Below are 11,825 nucleotides of genomic sequence, written 5' to 3'. Positions count from 1 at the left end.
GAGAGATGTTCCATAAGTTCTGTGACTCTAGAGAACCCTGACTAAGACAAAGCTCTTTCCTTTTTTTTCTTTAACGTGTGTATCTGTGTGTGTGTGTGTGTGTGTGTGTGTGTGTGTGCTTGTTTGCATGTGTGCATGTACACAAGTGTGAAGGCAAGAGCATTGTCATATCCCACCACTATCAACTTAGTCTTTGAGGCCGGAGCTCTCACTAAAGCTGGGCTGGATGGCCAGCCAGCCTCAGGGATCCCCTTAGACTATTCTGTACTGGAATTACAAGCATGCATGCAGTGATTGTGCCTGCCTGCTTTGTTTCTGGCTTTTGGTTGTTGTTGTTGAGATGTGGTAATTTTATGCAGCCAAGGGCTAGCCTGGACTTTATTACCCTCCTGTCCAGGTGCTGAGATTAGAGGTATACACCCCTACACACAGTCTGACGTCAATTTTTTTTTTAACAGTATGAAAACTATGAGTGAGGGTGAAAGACTTAGCACTTTAGTGTTAGGACTGGGGTTTAGTCTCAGAAGGCAAAGAGGTCAGTTTATATACTTCCTTTTGCTTCCTTAGATGAGAGGTCAAAGCCTGTTCTACCTACGGCTGGCGAGCTAGACTACGTTAGTCAGCTCAGGCTGCCATAACAAAATACCACAGTCTGAGTGTCTTAAACAGCAGACAGTTCTCTTTTTTTTTAAATAATAAAATATACTTTTTAAATAATTTTTTAAGATCTATTTATTTATTATAGATGAGTACACTGTAGCTGTCTTCAGACACACCAGAAGAGAGCATCAGATCCCATTACAGATGGTTCTGAGCCACCATGTGGTTGCTGGGAATTGAACTCAGGACCTCTGGAAGAGCAATCAGTGCTCTTAACCGCTGAGCCATCTCTCCAGCCCAAAATATACTTTTTTAAAAATATTTTATTTATTTAGTATATATGAGTACATTGTAGCTGTCTTCAGACACACCAGAATCTGTTATAGATGGTTGTGAGCCACCATGTGGTTGCTGGGATTTGAACTCAGGACCTCTGGAAGAGCAGTCAGTGCTCTTAACCCCTGAGCCATCTCTCCAGCCCCCAAAATATACTTTTAATTGTATAGAATTACATCACTTTCCTTGTTCCCATTCCTCTCTCCAATCCCTCACCAGCTATCTTCCTTTGAACTCCTCCTATCTCCCCTGACTTTCAAATTGATAGTCTCTCTTCGATTGTTGTTAATTACATATATATGTGTATGTATGTATATAAGTGTGTGTGTGTGTGTGTGTGTGTGTGTGTGTGTGTGTGTGTGTGTGTGTGTTGAATACAAACTGCTGAATCTATTTCTGTGGGTGGTATTTATGCAGTCCCAAAGTTGACTAATTTGCATTGGACAAATGCATTGGAGAACCAGTAAGGGGGCTCACCCCTGGGAGAGGCTAATTCACTTCCTAGAGTCCTTAGTTACCTGTATCTCTTTGTCTAGGGGTGGGACGGTGACATTTCCCCACTTCCACATTTGTGCATGGGTCCTGTGCCAGCTAGTTTTATGTCAGTTGACACATGGTTGACACACGCTATAGTCATCTGGAGAAGGGAATCTGGACTGAGACAATTCCTCCACAGGATGGAGCTGTGGGTGAGCTTGTGAAGCATTTTCTTTCTTTTTTTATTTTTAAATTTTATTTACTTATTTTAAGTGAGAACACTGTCCTATCTTCAGACACACTAGAAGAGCACATCAGATCTCATTACAGATGGTTGTGAGCCACCATGTGGCTGCTGGGAATTGAACTCAGGACCTCTGGAAGAGCAGTCAGTGCTCTTAACCCCTGAGCCATCTCTTTAGCCCTTTGGAGCATTTTCTTAACTAGTGATCGTGGGTGGTTCCACCCCTGGGCTGGGTGTCCTAGGGTCTGTAAGAAAACAGGCTGAGCAAGACTCAAGAAGCAAGCTAGTAAGTAGGACTCCTCCCTGACCTCTGCATCAGCTCCTGCCTCCAGGCACTTTGCTCTCTGAGTTCCTGTCCTGACTTCCTTCAGTGGTAAACAGTGATGTGTAAGCATAAGTCAAATGAACCCTTTGCTCCCCGAGTTGCTTTTGGTCGTGATGTTTTATCACAGCAACAGTGATTCTACCTAGGATAGATGTCATTGACGTTGACATTGTTCCAATCTTACTTATGCAGCTCTTTCTAGAAGAGCCTTTCTCTCAACAGCCTTTCTGGTTTCCTGGCTCTTAATATCTTTGCCCTGTGATGCTCCCTGCGCTGTAGATGTAGGAGTTGTAATGTAGATGTATCCATAGAGACTAGGCTCCCCAAGGTCTGTTGATCTCTACACAGTGTCCAGCTGTTTATGTAGCAGATAGTGATTTCTCACACTTCAGAGCATGGCCTGTGGGCTCAGATCACACTCTCTCTTCCTGGATTGCATGTCTGTCCATCTGTCTGTCTGTCTGTCTGTCTGACCCTCCTCTCTCTCTCTCTCTCTCTCTCTGTCTCTCTCTCTCTCTCTCTCTCTCTGTCTCTCTCTCTCTGTCTCTGTCTCTGTCTCTCTCTCTCTCTCTCACACACACACACAGAGAGAGAGAGAGAGAGAGAGAGAGAGAGAGAGATCACCACTCAGATCAGGATACCGTCCCTGTGACATCATTTAAGCTTAGTTACCCCCTTAAAATCTTAGCTCCTACCCTAGTGTTTGGTGCTTTAATGTGAACTTGAGGGGACGAGGACACACAGCCAACTACATAGCAATGATCAACTGTGTATTCTGTGTGACTTACAGTGTTTCTAACAGATCCACAGATAATGAGGCACAGGTACCGGGAGACATGGACAACATGAAATTCCATATGCTAGCAGGCTATTGGGGCCAGGAGTCATTGGAAAGCCTTGGGTGATTCCAGCAGGGTTCTAGCTGCAAAGGGAACATTGAGAAGGCTGAGCTCATGTGCAGCATAAGGCTGCGGTAGAAGGGGTTTCTATAAACAAGGCCCTGTGCTGTAGTTTATTTTTGGTGCTGTGATAGTGTTAATTGTCAACTTGACAGGTGCGCTAGTATGTGTGTGCGTGATGTGTGTGTGTGTTTGTGTGTAGCTTTACTGTGAGAATATATGCAAATGTGAGTATGCTTATGGCTATACATGTATGTACGCACATATTGTGTATTTATGTGCACATGTGTATCTGTATACATGTGGTTGTGACATAGTATGACAGACTGTGTAATATGTATGTTTTCATGTTTGTGTGTGCATGTATGTAAATGTGTACATGTATATGAATGATGTATGTGTATGTTTGTCCATGAGTGTCTGTCTGCTTGTGAGATGGGAGTGTGTGCAAATAGGTGTGCATGTGTGACTCCTTACATGTGAGTTTTCCTATAATTGTGTGTGATTATGTGTGTAGGTTTGCACAGGCATATGCATAATTATGTGTGACTTTCATGTGTGACTAGTGTTTGTATGCATCTATTCTCATGTGCCTTTGAATATATGTATTAATGTATAGCTAAGTGAGTATTTTCAGAGTTTATATGTGCATGTATGTGATTGTATATGCATGTGTGTGCATTTGTGTATATTGCACATATGATTACATTTTAAAATATGCACAAGTATGTGTGCACCTAAGTGTCAATGTATTTCTGTGAGACTATTCAAATGTGCTTGTGAGTAGGTGCACCTGTTCATATGCTTTGTTTTGTATATCAAGAAGTATGTGTGCCATATGTGCATATGACTGTGCACTCATAAATTTGTATGGGTAAAATGCATTTGATCACATATTTAACATATATACAATTTGGATACATGAATGTATATGCATTTGTAAGTGTGTACATGTATGTACTTGCATGTGTATATATGCTTTTGTGCATGTGATTGGATCCATGTATGTGCCCATTTGAAAGTGTGAATTAGTTTTGGTGTGCATTTGAGCATATTTGTATGTGTGTGTTTGTGTTTTTATATGAGTGTGTTGATTGGTATGTTTGAGTGACTGTGCATGAGTGAGAAGATGAGGGTGTTTAAGCTGGTGATTGTGCATGTGCTTGTGTGTGTGTATGTATATGTGTGTGTTGGCATGTGTGTATGTGTTCATGTGGATGAATTTGTGTTAATGTGTGTGCTTCTGTGTGTGTAGATTTGTATATTCACATGTGTCTGCTTATGTGTGTACATAGGCATGTGAGTAAAACATAGATCTTTACATGTGCATTTACATGTATGTGTCTTTGCTTTTGTGTGTAGATGCATATGATTATGTGTGTGTGTGCACACAAATATGCTTTCATTTGTGTGTGTGCTAGTATGTCTGTATATTTGCTTATGTTTGCATTACATGTGTATACATGCATGTGTGTGAGTGCCTATACCATATATGTGTAGTGTGTGCATGCATGTGTGTGTATGTGACTGTGTGTGCGTGACTGTATGTGTGTGTATGACTGTGTGTGTGAATGTGTGTGTCAGTGTGTGTATGTGTGTGTATATATGTGACTGTGTGTGTGTGTGTGTGTGTGTGTGTGTGTGTGTGTGCTTGAGATAAGGTATGAGGGTATGTGCATCACCACCTGCGTCTTCTCACATCCAACATTCACAGATTCACGTGCAGAATGGAGAAGTGTAACAGTGAGATAATTCCAGGCACAATTTGATGAGTTCCTTGGAAACACTAAGGTGGTTGGAAACACGATTAGAACTGATACAAACCTAGCAAATGCCAATATTCAAAGTAATCAACAATTTCCGTATGCCAGCAGCAGTCAGGTAGAATAAAGGGGTTCCATTCACAGTGGTACTGGTCTTGGCAGAGAGGCCCATGGATACCTCTAGCATGGACATCCATCTGCTGGGACCTGGCTGTCACATTTTCCTGTGACATTTGAGGTTCAGACCATCCATCACTCCTTTCCTGGGGCCTCACACTGGTTCCTGAGCCAGGCAAGAACCCACTCTCCCTTTGTGATATTTCCTCACATGACCTCTGAATCTGGCTCAGACACCCTCATTCTTCAAGTGCCCTTGCTGGATCGCTGCTCTGAGAAGGCCTTGTTCTCTCCTCACTGACCTGCCATGTCTGGCTGAGGGCTGATTCAACTTGGCTTCCTGGCTGAGGCTGCTTCAGCTTTGGCTTCAACATTTGGACTCATTCAGAGAGCATCCTTTTAAACTTCATTCTCACAGTTTTAGTTTGTTGTTGTCAGAAAACAACAAAAAATCAGGGAGGTATATAAAATGGATGAACTGGAATCAGAGGCAAGCAGAAGGGAAGGTTAGAGAAGCAAACAGAATATTCATGTTTAATCACAGAATAATGTCTGTAGGCTTCCTGTAGGTGAGCCCAGGAGCCCAGTCTTGAAAAGAAAGAAGAAAGAAAGAGGTGAAAGGAAAGACGGAAGAAGGGAGAGAAAGAGAGACAGAGGGATGGGTGGGGGAAGGGTGGAGATATGATAATAGAACTGTTAATAACCCACTTTTTTTTTAAAAAAAGATTTATTTGTTTTATTAAGTACACTGTGGCTATCTTCAGACCCAGCAGAAAGGGCATCAGATCCCATTACAGATGGTTGTGAGCCAACATGTGGTTGCTCGGAATTGAACTCAGGACCTCAGGAAGTCAGTGCTCTTAACCCCTGAGCCATCTCTCCAGCCCCAATACCCCGATTTTTTGTTTAATGGATTTTATAGCTTTTTTTCTTCTGAGGATTGAACTTTGAACTTACAGAAAGAATCAAATAGCATACGGGACTCAACACATGAGCATGAGAACCCCAAACCAATGTACACGTACTGGGGCCAGGCTGGGATGCGTGGACTCAGTGCAGAGGATGCTGGATGAACAGAGAGGGTTGTTCTTGCCCAAGTGCCCAATGTGGGATGGGAACAGGGAGGGAAAGGAGAAGAAAGGAAAGAGGCAGACAGGGTCAGGCAGAAGAAGATAGGGAGAATAGAAGGGGAGGGGGTGGAGAGGAATTGTCTAAAGAACCAGGGATGGTTGCCTTGAGGGGAGAACCCATTCCTTCAAAGCTCATGGAGAACAGATTGCTCCTTTTATAGAAGGAGAAAGTCCTCTGCCTGGTCTATTTCTTAAAATGAAGAGTAACATAAAAGAGCTTGTTTTTCTGCCTTTGTAGCCAAATCCTGGTGTCATTCTGGGCATGATTTCAATTTTCTGAGTGCTGGGCCCTCACATCTCTTTCTATGAAACCCGCTTCTGGAACCTTTCCTGAGGAGCCTAGCTGCACATAGTGTTTATGAATTCCTGAGATTCTCAATCAAAAGAAATTAGTCTCCACTGGTTTTCAATGCTTATTTCTAGCTATTCTTCTTAGCGCTTAAACTCACTTGCTTCTGGAACCTGTGTCGTCCTTTAAATGTCATGTGAGTGTCATAAAGTACCCAGAAGTGCGCATGTGTCTGTGTGCACACAACACATTTGGAGCTCGGGCAAACCTATTGGTGTCACTTGCTTTTACGAACTGGCCGCCAACACGGAGGTGCTGGCTATTTTAATTCTTAGCTTGCATCTCCCATTGGCGACTTGAGCATCTCAGTCATGCACTAGTCGGTATTTTCTAGAAAACAGAGATGATCTTATGATTTTAAACTGTTTCCAAGGTCCTGACCCTCTCTCTCCAAATTGTGTCTTGTATCTTTGATTCAGCATCTTTATATGTAGAAGTCACTAGAGTCTGCTCAAGTCTAAATGTCTCTGTATGAAGGAGCAGTGACAGAAGAGGTGATGAGGTTATATGGGAGTGTGCCAGAGGGGTCCAACTGATCCCGTGGGGACTAAAGCTAGTTTCCTAGTAACGGTGGCCTAAGAGACAGATAACAATTCAAAATAAAGGCCTTATCTTTGGAAGCATTAAGAAAATGCAATCCGTGTGGGAAGAAAATGTTCTACAGGAATTAACCAGGGAAAGTATGGACAAACAAGGAGAGAGGTAAAGGGAGGAGAGGGAGAGGAAGAGGGAGGGGTTAAGTGAAGGACAGAGGGAGAAAGAAGGACAAACAGACTTACACACACACACACACACACACACACACACACACACACACACACGGCGGGGGAGGGAGGATTAGTACTCAGCAGGTGGAGAGAACAGGTGGAGAGAGAACAGCAGAGAGAAAACAGGCAGACAGCCTGACGGCTTCCCCATAAGCAAGCACTGGGAAGACTTCTTCTCTAACTCAAGTTGCCTGCTGGCAAGTCCCAAGGAGGCTAGGGCGCAGTCCCTGCCCTAATTCTTCAGGAAGGAGAGTTTAGACACTGTTATCTTAAGCATCCACTTCCACCCTCAATGCTAACTTTTGTTATTGGAGAGCTCAGACACCAAGTGCTCTTTTGTGGACACCTTGGCTCTTAACAGGACACGATCAGAGCCATCTTGGTATGACGGCCAGCAGGAATAGACCAGTTTCTGCGGCTGGACTTCCCTTTGCCTAGATCAGTAGCTTAGTCATCCTGGTGGGGCCCTGGACTTCCTTGTATGGTCAGACAAGGAGAGCTAGGATGACCTGACCCTGGGGCTCCTGCAGTATCTGTCTGGGTTGCTTTGGGCAGATTCCAAAGAGCAGACGGGCTGGGGAGGAAGGGAGAAGGGCTCTTAAAATAGCCTCAGGCTGCTTTCCTTTCCTTAAAAAAGAGAGAGAGAGAGAGAGAGAGAGAGAGAGAGAGAGAGAGAGAGAGAGAGCGCTATAAGCTCCATGGGGCCTTGGAAGAGTTAGTGCTGGCCGGAAGCACCCTAGTAGGCTGGGCACACACTCTGTTTCATAGCCTGTGAGCGATGGTTATTGCTTAAGAAAAAAAACAGTAAAACACTACATATCTGAATATAGTACATTTAGTAATTATTGCTAGATGAAACTTAGTTTACTTATGTATGCATCAAATCAAATTGATTCCTGTGAGTTGTTATTGTTATTATTATTATTATTATTATTATTATTATTATTCAGTTTAGGCATCATCCATTTATTATAAAAGGGAGGCATGGAAATTCTTTACATGATGAAATAGTTCAGAACAGCAGTGGAATGGGCAGCTCCATGTGACATCATTTCAACGGTGATTTCAGTCGACATACTTTCCAAGAATGTCACCATCTCTAAATAAGAAGCAATCCTTGCTGTCTAGCACGACTTTGGTGACTCCATATTCTGGGAGAACTTTATCTCTCTCCAACTTTTACACTGACAGGCTGAATCTCTCCACCCTTTCCTTTCCCACCTGATCCCACAGCCACAACCGTTGCTTGCAATAGTTTTCCTTGAGACTTTTCTGGAAGCGTAATGCCACCTTCGGTTACAGTTTCAGCCGCACTCCTCTCAACCAATACTCTGACAAAGAGTGGAAGAAACTTCCTAAAAGTTTGTCCACTGCAGCTCCGGACTCGGCACTTGTTGTTGTTGTTGTTGCTGTTGTTGTTTTTGAAGTTCTGGAGATTGAACCCAGGGCCTCACACTTTCATGGGTGTGTATGTTCATGTGTCTGCAGCGGTACATATATGTATGTGCAGGTGCTTGTGCAGAGAGAGGTTAGAGGACACCCTCAGACTTTGCTGGTCAGGAGCTGTTCCCCTTGCTCTCTCAGAGAGCATCTTTCAGCTTGGTTAGAACTTCACAAGTCAATGAGGCTGCCCAGCCAACCAGCCTCAAGAATTCACCTATCGCTGTCTGCCAAGCCCTGAGCTTACAAGCACCCGGCTTCCCCCACCCCTCCCCCTGCTCCCACACCCCTTTATCTCATTTATTTTTCTGTACTAGAAAGGACTCTGATATAAAGCGGGGAGGGGAGAAGACAAGACACATCCTTTCTTTGTTTGTTTTTGTTTTGTTTGACTTTTGTTTTCTTTTTGTCTTTTGAGACTGGGTTTCTCGGCATAGCCCCCAAGTCCTGGATCTCTCTTTGGACTTCTTGGACTCGAGATCCAACTGCCTCTGCCTCAAGTATTCTGGCATTAAAGGTGTGTGCCACCACATCAGACTACACACTTTAGAGAAATAGGAAGGCCAGAGACTGAGCCTCAAAAGGAGGGGTGGGGTATTATTTAAGGCTTAAAAGATTCATGTTTCGAAAACTCTAGAAGAAGGCAGAGCCACGTTTTTTTTCAATAGAGGGCGGGTGTCTCCTCTCCCGTGACCTTCCTCATGCAGATCAGAGAACTGCAGGGGTTGGAAGGCAGATAGATTCACTTTTGTGGGTTATAAGTCAGTTTTTCCAGCCGCATACATGCTTCAGGCTTCTCTGTCTCTGGCGCCAAGTTGAATCCTTCTGAGGGAAAAAAAAACCCTCCTGAGTCAGAGATACCCCTTGATGTCAGTCACTCTGAGTAGACGTCAATATTCTTGAGGCAGTTCAGTCGGATCAGAGGTTTTGCTCAACTGGTCAGTCTTAGAGTTTTCACAGTAGAGAGGCTTTCCAAAAAGGGAAAAGAAAAATCTCTGTGAATAATAGTTATTGATAACTATTATTATCAATAGGTATTGATAACTATACTGATTGAGACAGTTAAAAGCATTAAAGCAACAAGGCTCACCCAGTGTCCCAGAGTTTCCCCTTGGACACTTTAAGTCTAAGTCTCCTGGTTTTAGAGGACTATGTGAGGACTGAATTGTCTAAGAGCTGCATCTGTCTGATGACTTATCTGTTACAGGCCCATTTCTCCTCTAATCTGGGCCAGGGTGTGAGGCAGCAGTCCCCGTGAAGAACCAGCCTGCCTCCGTTTCAGGATTAAAAGCCATCATAAAGACCAAATAGCTTCATTACTTTTCATTATAAAAAGATAAAGAGAAGAGGAATATGTTTTGGTGGATGTGTGGTGAGGTAGGGGGGAAGAGGGTGCCTCTACCGGCCCATGCTGAGGCATCCCTTTCTCTTGAGGGACCAGCCACAGGACAGTATAGTATAGAATTGAGTTTATTCAGTGTTGGTATTCTGTCTAAGCTCCACCCCGACAGCTACCTGACAGCAGCTAGGTATGCTCCGCCCCACAGTTGCCTAGCAACAGCCAGCCATGCCTGACTATATATGGGGCTGCTTGCCCACTCTTCTCCCTCTTACTTCTCCCTCTTGCTCTTTGTTCTTCTCTTCTTGTCCCCTCCCCCTTCCCACCACGTGATCATGTCAAGCCTCCTTTCCTCTCCTCTCCTCTTCCTCTCTCATTAAATCTCTCCATGTGGAACCATGTTGGCTTGGTGTGCTTTGAAAGGGCACAGGCTGATATTCAAACAACTTTCAGGGCATGGGGAGGAGAGTTGAGAAGGTAGTAGGGACAGAGAAAGGCAGACAAAGAGAGCAGAGAAGAGGAGTTGAGAAGTAGAGACTGGCCATAAGCATGTGGAAAGAGAGGGTGAGGGGAATGGGGAGAGAATGGGAGCAAAAAGGAAAAGAGCAAGAGAAAGCGGAGGGGGCAAGCAGCTCCTTTCATAGTGAGTCAGGCATACCTGGCTTTTGCCAGGTACCTGTGGTGCCGATATTAGACAAAATGCTAACAATTACTATTTATGATTAAGCCTCTCTTTCTCAAGGATTGGGCTATGCCCCACCTGTAACCTTAACTATAAAAGTTTATAACCGGGTTGGGGATTTAGCTCAGTGGTAGAGCGCTTGCCTAGCAATCGCAAGGCCCTGGGTTGGGTCCCCAGCTCGGGGAAAAAAAAAAAAAAGAAAAAAAAAGTTTATAACCATGTTACAACCCTACCTTTGTTTCAAAAAGTTATATGGACAACTCTGACTACCTTGTTACATTGTTATGACTACCTCGTCCTGCCCACCTTGTGTCAGGGGGGACTAACTTGTTAATGCTTGTGTTCTGCATTTGTAACCTTGCTTATTTTGTCCACCCCACCCCTATTTGGAACCTCCCCACCCCCACCCAAGAGGTATAAAAGTCTTGTCTTCCTCACTTTCAATCCTGACTTCTCAAACTCCACTTTAGGAGAGCCTGTGAACACATTTTTTTTTTTTAAAACATGCTTTAATTAATTGCTGGCTGTCTTGTTTCTATTCCTGTACAAACATCATGACCAAGAAGCAAGTTGGGGAGGAAAGGGTTTATTCAGCTTACACTTCCATATTTCTGTTCATCACCAAAGGAAGTCAGGACAGGAACTCAAGCAAGTTAGGAAGCAGGAGCTGATGCAGAGGCCATGGAGGGATGTTACTTACTGGCTTGCTTTCCCTGGCTTGCTCAGCTTGCTCTCTTATAGAACCCAAGACCACTAGCCCAGGGATAGCACCTTCCACAATGGGCTGCCCCACCCCCATCACTAATTGAGAAAATGCCTTTCAGCTGAGTCTCATAAAGGCATTTCCAAAACTGAGGCTCCTTTTTCTGTGATAACTCCAGATTGTGTCAAGCTGCCACACAAAACTAACCAGTACACTGGCTTTTCATTAATTTGCCCATAAAGATTAGGGTTGGTGGTCTTTCTCCTATCTTTCAGATTAACCCCTTCCACCCCCATTCCTACTGTCATTAGAATGAGAAGAAGGGTAGCCTTCCTGTCCCACTGATTGGACGGCCCAAAGGGAACTAAGAGGTGTGTCTCTTCTGAACCTGAATAAGTGTATGCACAGCTATACACAACACTGGATGATTATGCAGATGTTCTGAGGTCATGTAGCAAATGAGACCGGTTACCTCCAGGCTAAACAAGTTTCTGTAGGAGCAGAATAAGCTTCTGAGTTCAGAGTAACCCCGAGACAAGTATTACAAGGGTCAGAAAAGGGGGAACTAGCAAGAGGGGAATTTGCAGTGACAAAACAGATATTTCCAGTCACCTTCTTCCAAGGTAACTGCAGCATCTGGGCATGAACAAGCAG

The 11,825-nt window shown here is 44.0% G+C and overlaps 1 pseudogene; it reads right to left on the bottom strand.

The window, feature by feature from the left end:
- Window positions 1-7,958: 7,958 nt before the first annotated feature.
- On the bottom strand, window positions 7,959-11,467 carry LOC134482636 (10 kDa heat shock protein, mitochondrial-like; annotated as a pseudogene).
- Window positions 11,468-11,825: the final 358 nt, after the last annotated feature.

The sequence above is a fragment of the Rattus norvegicus genome, chromosome 17 (assembly GCF_036323735.1).
Source record: "Rattus norvegicus strain BN/NHsdMcwi chromosome 17, GRCr8, whole genome shotgun sequence".
Classification (NCBI taxonomy): domain Eukaryota; kingdom Metazoa; phylum Chordata; class Mammalia; order Rodentia; family Muridae; genus Rattus; species Rattus norvegicus.
The sequence above is the reverse complement of the archived record's forward strand: the minus strand, read 5'-3'. Positions and strand labels throughout refer to the sequence as shown.